Source organism: Ammospiza caudacuta, chromosome 4 (genome assembly GCF_027887145.1).
Source record: "Ammospiza caudacuta isolate bAmmCau1 chromosome 4, bAmmCau1.pri, whole genome shotgun sequence".
In the NCBI taxonomy this organism is placed as follows: Eukaryota; Metazoa; Chordata; class Aves; order Passeriformes; family Passerellidae; genus Ammospiza; species Ammospiza caudacuta.
The window spans coordinates 35,054,267-35,061,256 of record NC_080596.1 but is presented as its reverse complement, the minus strand read 5'-3'; positions in this window follow the sequence as shown (position 1 = coordinate 35,061,256).

Genomic DNA, 6,990 nt, shown 5'->3' with positions numbered 1-6,990 from the left:
GGCCCCGGCCCCGCTCCAAGATGGCGGCGCCGCGTCCCCGCCCACGGCTTCTGTTGTCCCGCGCGGAGCGATCCCCGCCGGTGAGGCGGATCACGGAAGACAAATAGTCCACCCCCCACTCACGCGGCCCGAGGGCGCCCCAACTGGTCTCCGAGGTCCGGGGAGGGCACGGCCGGACCGCGGAGCTCCAGCACAGCGGGGATCGGAGCGGCACCGCGCTGCTGCAGTGGGGCGGGGAGGCCGCGCGGAGGAACACAGCGAGGGACGCATCACGCCTTTAAAGAGACACCAGCGGCTCCTCATCCGTTTTGAAAAGACCGCCCAAATCCTCGCGCGCTGGGATTGGCCCGCGGTTTCCGGCCTCTGATTGGCCGGCGGAGCCGCTCGCCCCGCCCCTTCCCCGCCTCGCGGAGGGGAGTGTTGTTTACTTGCGACGATTGGCCACCGCCCGAGGCGGGGTCTGTCCTGATTGGCCAGCCGAGTTCTGCCTCCACCCCGCCCAGTGCTCCGAGCCCTGGCAACCGCGACGAGCCCGCGCGCGCGCGCCCTGAGGCGATGGAGGGGGGAGGAGAGGGTGGCAGCGCTCGCCCTCAGTCCCACAGCGCTCCCGTGTCCCCACAGCGCCTGTCCCACGGCGTTCCCGTGTCCCCACGGCCCTCCCGTGTCCCCACACCGCCTGTTCCTCAGCCCTCCCTTGTCCCCACACCGCCTGTCCCACAGAGCTCCCGTATCCCGAATCAGGATAAAGATGAACGCTGAGCTGACTGGAGCAGCCTGAGGATGCTCAGCCCTCATGGATCAAACTCTCCATGTAACTCTGTGGGACTCTCCTCATGTTGTTCCTTGAGGGTTCTCAAAGACCCGTCTGGATTTAAAACCCCTCCGTGTCTTACTTCAGACCGAGAGATTTCTGTGCAGCTCGGTGTTGCAGTGGTTTTGGGATGCGCACTTCCAAACTTCCCTTCCTGTGGAATGAATCGAAGCCCCAGTGGGTCAGGAAGGAGGTGGTGGATCAACCCCCAAAGTCAAAGGCTGAATCAAAGGGCTCCTCTGCTTAATGGAGTCCTCAGGACCAGAAAAAACAAAATAAATATCTTCTGGAGGCTTTGTGGGGCTGTTCCAACGTGCTCATGGATAAACACAAAGGGATAAATGTCCCGGGACAATCCCAAAGTGCAGCGATTGGATGTGTATACACACTGGAGACAAAAGTCTGGGGAGGTAACTCTGACAGATTAGTGCTGGGTTTGACCTCGTGAGGTTCCACAGCTCCAACAAACAGAAAATGTTTATGAAATGTCACAGGCTGGAAAAGTAAATCCGCCTTCTCCACCGAGCCATCAGCAGTGCTGGGCTCTGCCAAGCTCTACTTCAAGGCACAGTCCCTGTCTGCAGTGCCAGTGATGATGGCCAACACTTCCCTCAAATTTATTTTGATGCCAGCGACTCTGAGATCGCTGTAAACATGCTCGACTTTTCCTCAGGATGTTCCTGACGTGGGCTGGAGTTCCTGTAGCTACCAGCAGATATACCTGACCATCCCTCCCATCACACAGACTGATTTCTGGGGAGGATAAAAGCTGTTTGAGACATGGACCTGCTCCAGACTGAACAATTGCTGCTAATGGAACTGACTTCCAGCCAGCTGCATGCAGTGACATCTTTCAGGTAATGTTTATGGGATGTCTCAGCTCCAGTCTCTGGTATTAAAATCCCCCTAGCAGTTGCTCCCTTTCTTTTCTTCCCCACATTCCAAAGTGCATCTTGCTGTCACAGAGATGGAGTAGGGATGTTCTTCCTTCTCCAGCTGCTGTAGGAAAGCACCACATGTTCCAGTTTACCTAAAAGGACAAAAGGGTTCATTGTGTAAGCACAGAGCATGACAGCTCCAAAAGTACCAGTACAGATACCTGCTTGAACACATACATTCCTTCCCTTTTACTAATTTAAACCTCATAGAACACTCTGAAAAAGTATCCCTCATATCTCATGTAGCCTAAGGGGGGAATTTCTTACCAGACCATGGCTCATTTCCCAGATTAGGAGAGAGGGATTCCTGCCCCATCTTTGTTCCTCAGTATTAACTCACTTGTTGAAAACAGCTCAGTAGGATCAAGGAAAAAAAAAAAACCCAACCAAAAAACAAAACAACCAAACCCCAAGGATCCTTAATATAAGTGATGGACTGCACCTTTGGGATTAAAACCAGAGAAAATGAGTCTGCTCCCTGTGCTGCCTGGACCTGGCAGAACAATGGAGTGTTGTAGGCAAAGGAGGAGTCATGCTGAGGTCAGCGAACAAAATCTGTTGTTCTTTTCTATTTTTCCCCTTATTCAAGGAATAATTTTCCTTCAATGTGGCATTTATTTGGGATTCAGGGGAGTGAGAATGTGGGGGGAGAACAAGAAACGTTTCCAGCATTCTGAGGAAACACAATTTACCTCTTCTGTAACACGCTTTACAGAGCAGCAGTTCCTTCCTGACATTCTTTGGGAACCCAAAGATGCACATCCTATTGAACAGGGATTGTTGTGGCCAGCCTGGCTAAACTATCTGCTAAAATGGCCTGGCAAAACTTGTCCAGGCATGCCCAAAGCACTCCCCAGGAATGGTTCTGGGTGGCTGGGAGCTGTGTGTTGAGTGGCAGGGGATGACACAGAGGTGTTGATTGGGCCCTGTGGCATGTGGATTTCCACACTGCAATAGGATTACAAACCGTGGTGATTAAGGGACACAGAGTAATTAACGCTCCAGACACAGCCATTGTCTGCCCACTCTGGACACCCACGGAGGAAAAGCGGGGGTCACTTGAGCAACAGTTCCCTTGAGCCACTTATGCAAAGAGCTGCACCGATTTACAGCCTCAAATGAATCCCAGTGTCCCTTATAGTGCTCCACACCCCATTATGCCGGTGTGGAGGACAGCAGCACTGCTCACACCTGCAAGGCAGGAGTCTCAGAGTGGTGTTTTTGTACAAAACACACATATCAGAAAACATCCATCAAGGCTCCACCTGTACACACACTGAGAAACAATTCACAGGTGCTGTTGCTCCAAGAGCAATGGGATCAGTGCCTAGGGGATAAAAGCTATCAAAACCTTGGCATGGGCTTCCCCTCACCAGGCCCTTTGGAAGGAACGAGTCTAGCAGATGAAATGATCCATAAATCTGTCAGAGTTTAAACCTTGTTCCCCAGACAGCAGCCCCTGAGGGAAAGTGGCATTTGATCCTCCAGTAGCCATGGAGCAGTGTTCCCTCTGGTCCAGCCCCTGTCTGCCCACAGGAGTGTAATTCCACACCTCTCACCTGGTGCTCCTGGAAATCGAGTTCAGCATTCACAAAGAAATTAATTTATTCAGATTTATTGCTTGCTGCCTGTGAGACCAAAGGAGAGCAAGGCATCCCAGTAAGAGATTACACGGAGCTTGGTGTTAGGGAAGAGATTCACTGGACAAACGCAGAGAGGAGCAGTGACAGTGCCTCTCCCAGAGACTACACCCCAAGTTCCAAGCAGCTGCTGGAAAAAGGAAGGGAGGGGGCAGAAAAGAGAGACCCAGCCTGTTTGCTCAGAAAACTCAGAGCACAAAGTATTTTGAGCTGACAAGACCCAAACACAAATCTGTGGTAACTTAGTAAGTTTCAGACAGAATCTCTGTTATAATTTAAAGAAATCTACCATGTACTAATAGCACATACTTTGTTTACTGAAAATAACTGCCTTATTTAAATAAGAGCCCTTATACCAGCACAGCTGCACCACAGTCCTGGGACAAGACTCCCAGGATGAGTTTCCTAAAAGAGAGAAGTCCAAAAATCTACTGGGAAACAGTTTCTTTCTTGGAAAATGTTCTTATTCCCAGTAGCTGGCATAAAACTTGTAAAGCACAGCTAAAAACTAAATTGCATGCAGTGCTAAAACCCTGATTCTTGAAGGAAATTCCAAGTCTTTAAGTGGGTTCTTTTATTTAATTGACAGGATAATTCTAGGCAGCGTTGTACTTAAGGCTTTGGAAAGTTTTGTTGGTTTTTTTTTTTTTTTTTTTTTTTTTTTTTTAGAAAGGTGGTTCTGCATAATTTCAGGAGGCGTTTTCGAAATCACAGCGATTCTGCATAAATGGAATTTAAATTAGTCATTAAAAGTTAAACCAAGGAAAAAAATAAAGGCAGTCACCTTCCTGCCTGTAGAACTAGGCAACTGCTGAGTAAAATGATTTACTAGGAAGCATTCAGCTCTAAGGACCAGGTATTGTAAATTTATTTTATGATTTAACACTTATTTTCTGATTTAACTTTCCATTTTCCAGAAAAGATGAGAAGCCCTTAATTATCTCACAAAATCCTCCTTTCCCAGGCTGTGTTAAATTCTTGTATGTCCTTTGCTAAAATTGAGATCTTGGGACAATGTCTTCTATACTTTGCACAGGGACAATCACTAATTATGAGATGGCATCAGCCAGTACATAATTCTCTTTATCAGCCAACACAAACACAGATATCACAGATGGAAGGGTTTTCCCAGCTGTAAATGTGAAAAGTTTCAGTCGGGTGGATCAGTTGTTCCTACTGAAATAACAGGCACTGGAATTCTGCAAGTCTTGAGGACTCTGTGCCAGTAAGGAATATCCCATTTCCCCCTTGCTTTCCAAAGCCCAGCTGCTCTGAGAGGGGTGAAGGGAGATGCACCAAGCTCCAGGCCAGCCCCACAGATGTTTCCCAAGGAACAGCTGCAGGAACATTGCCAGCATAGCTCTGTGGCAGGATACTGCATCCAGGCACGTCTCACTCACACGCTGCTGCTCCCTGCCAGAAGAAATCACCCAGACACACTTTCTCAGAGGCACCAACAGCAAACGTGATCCTCATCCACACAGAGAAGTGCAAATGGCCCGTTGGGAAAGGCACATCCACACCCATCACAGCAACTCTGATCTTTTTGTAAGGTTATCAACTCGCCAGGACACAAAACATCCGGTGAGAAATATTGATCTGGACAAGAAAGCATAGCCACGGCCAGGTAATCAACATGAACTGCCTTTTAAAAACGGAGAAAATCAAGGAATTTTTATGTTTTGGAAGGGGGAAATGGAATAAAAGCTGTATTCAATGACACCACTCTGCAAAAACTAAAGAGGTAAAACTGGGAATGCTGAAAGGAGGAGGCACATTTGTGTCACTGCTGGTATTCTTGCACGTTCTGACATGTGTTTCCAGTTAATAATCTATTTTCTGGGAAGAATGATGGATTTACTGGTGGCATCCCCAGGGTGAAGGGGACAGTCTGAAGATACTGCTGTCACCAAGTTCAATGAAATAGAGCTGGAACAGAACACGTTCCAAATAGCAAAGCAAACAGCAGAAAATAGCAGCTCTGGTTGAGAAAATTACATTATGGGGCTGTTTATTTAGTAAAACTAAATCAGGTAAAAAGGTTAATTTAGTGTCTGCAGCTCCCCTCTCCGAATTAATCACTGAGTGAGGTGAAAGAGGTGCTTCATTTGCTAAATGTGAGCATGTATCTGACTGTTCTGGATGAAAGCAGAACTGTGTCCTGGTGTTTTGGGGAGCTCCATGCTGGGAACAGATAGGAAGAGAATCTTGTGCAGCTCAAAGAGAAGGGTTTGTTTTCCTAGTAAATAATTGAAATTCCTGCTGGGAGGAAGAGCAGGGTGGGAACAGCTACACAAAGTCCTGAGGGGCCTTTGTGGAGATGTTCCACTGGACCTGACACTCCTGTCCTTCCACTGATGGTGCTTTCCAAGGCCAACAGCCTTCCTTAACAGCTGTGCTGGAAAGCTAAGCTTGAGCTCCAAGAAAAGAAGGAGCCTGCATCTAGTTTCCTTTTTTCCTTTGCCACATTCTTCAGCAATACCAGTTTGGGGGGGGGGGGGGGTGTTAATTTTTTTTTTCCCCAAAGTGCAGCTAATTATTGCCTGTAGGAACAAGAACAGCTGATGTACTCATGAGGTGGAAGAGCCTAATAATTTGTATATACTGATTTTCACACTGCTCACTTGGAAAATCAGCATTCCATCGATTGATTCATTGCCCAAAGAAAAAGGTGAAGGTTTTCCAAGAACTACTAGTGATTTTGTATAGTTCAGTTTTCACAGAGACGAGACAGTTCAGTGTTCAAACCCCATTTCATTCCCCTGGGAGAATTCCTTTGTGCTGAAAATTTTTCCTTGACAAGCACTTACTCCCTGGAAGCTGAGCAAAGCCTTGTCAGGTAATTTCACCACAAACCATGTTTTTAGGGTTCTCCTCGTTTCCTTCTGCTGCTTTCCCCAGCATTCCACATTTGCAAGCTGTCCCTCTCACAAAGAAAACAGAGTTTAACTTTCTTTCTGGAAAATCGAGAAACCTGCAGAGTCTGTTTCCCTTTTTTTTTTTTTTTTTTTAAGGCTTTGTTTCTTCAACCAACATCAAAACTGTCTCCTCTGGGCTGATCAAAGCCTGCTTGCTACTTGAAGGATCACAGGTTGGCAATAAATATAGATAAGTTACGTAATGGCTGGAGTCAGAGCACAGCCACAGTGGTAACTGCAAGGATCACTGGACGTGCTCTGTCACAGAGGGAACTTGACCAGCTGAACCCAAACAGTTCAGCTGTTATTTTTATTTTTTTTACAAGTTATTTTTGTAAGCCTGCATGCTTCCAGCCCCTTGGGATATTCAAATGGCTCCTTCATTTCTTGGAGCTTAAACTATTTTAATGTAGCCTCACAAGCTGCCTGGCACCAAGGTGAGTTTCCCCTTGCTCTGAGGCTGCTGTGTGATTTGAACTCCCTGAGCTGAACTTTGAGTGCACCTAGATTGGGTGGGTATGAAAATCACCATTCACCTTTGCATCCCTGGCTGGCAGAGACCTTACAGATCATTCCAGTCCTACCCCCTGCCATGGGCAGGGACACCTTCCACTGTCCCAGGCTGCTCCAAGCCCTGTCCAACCTGGCCTTGCACACTGCCAGGGATCCAGGGGCAGCCACAG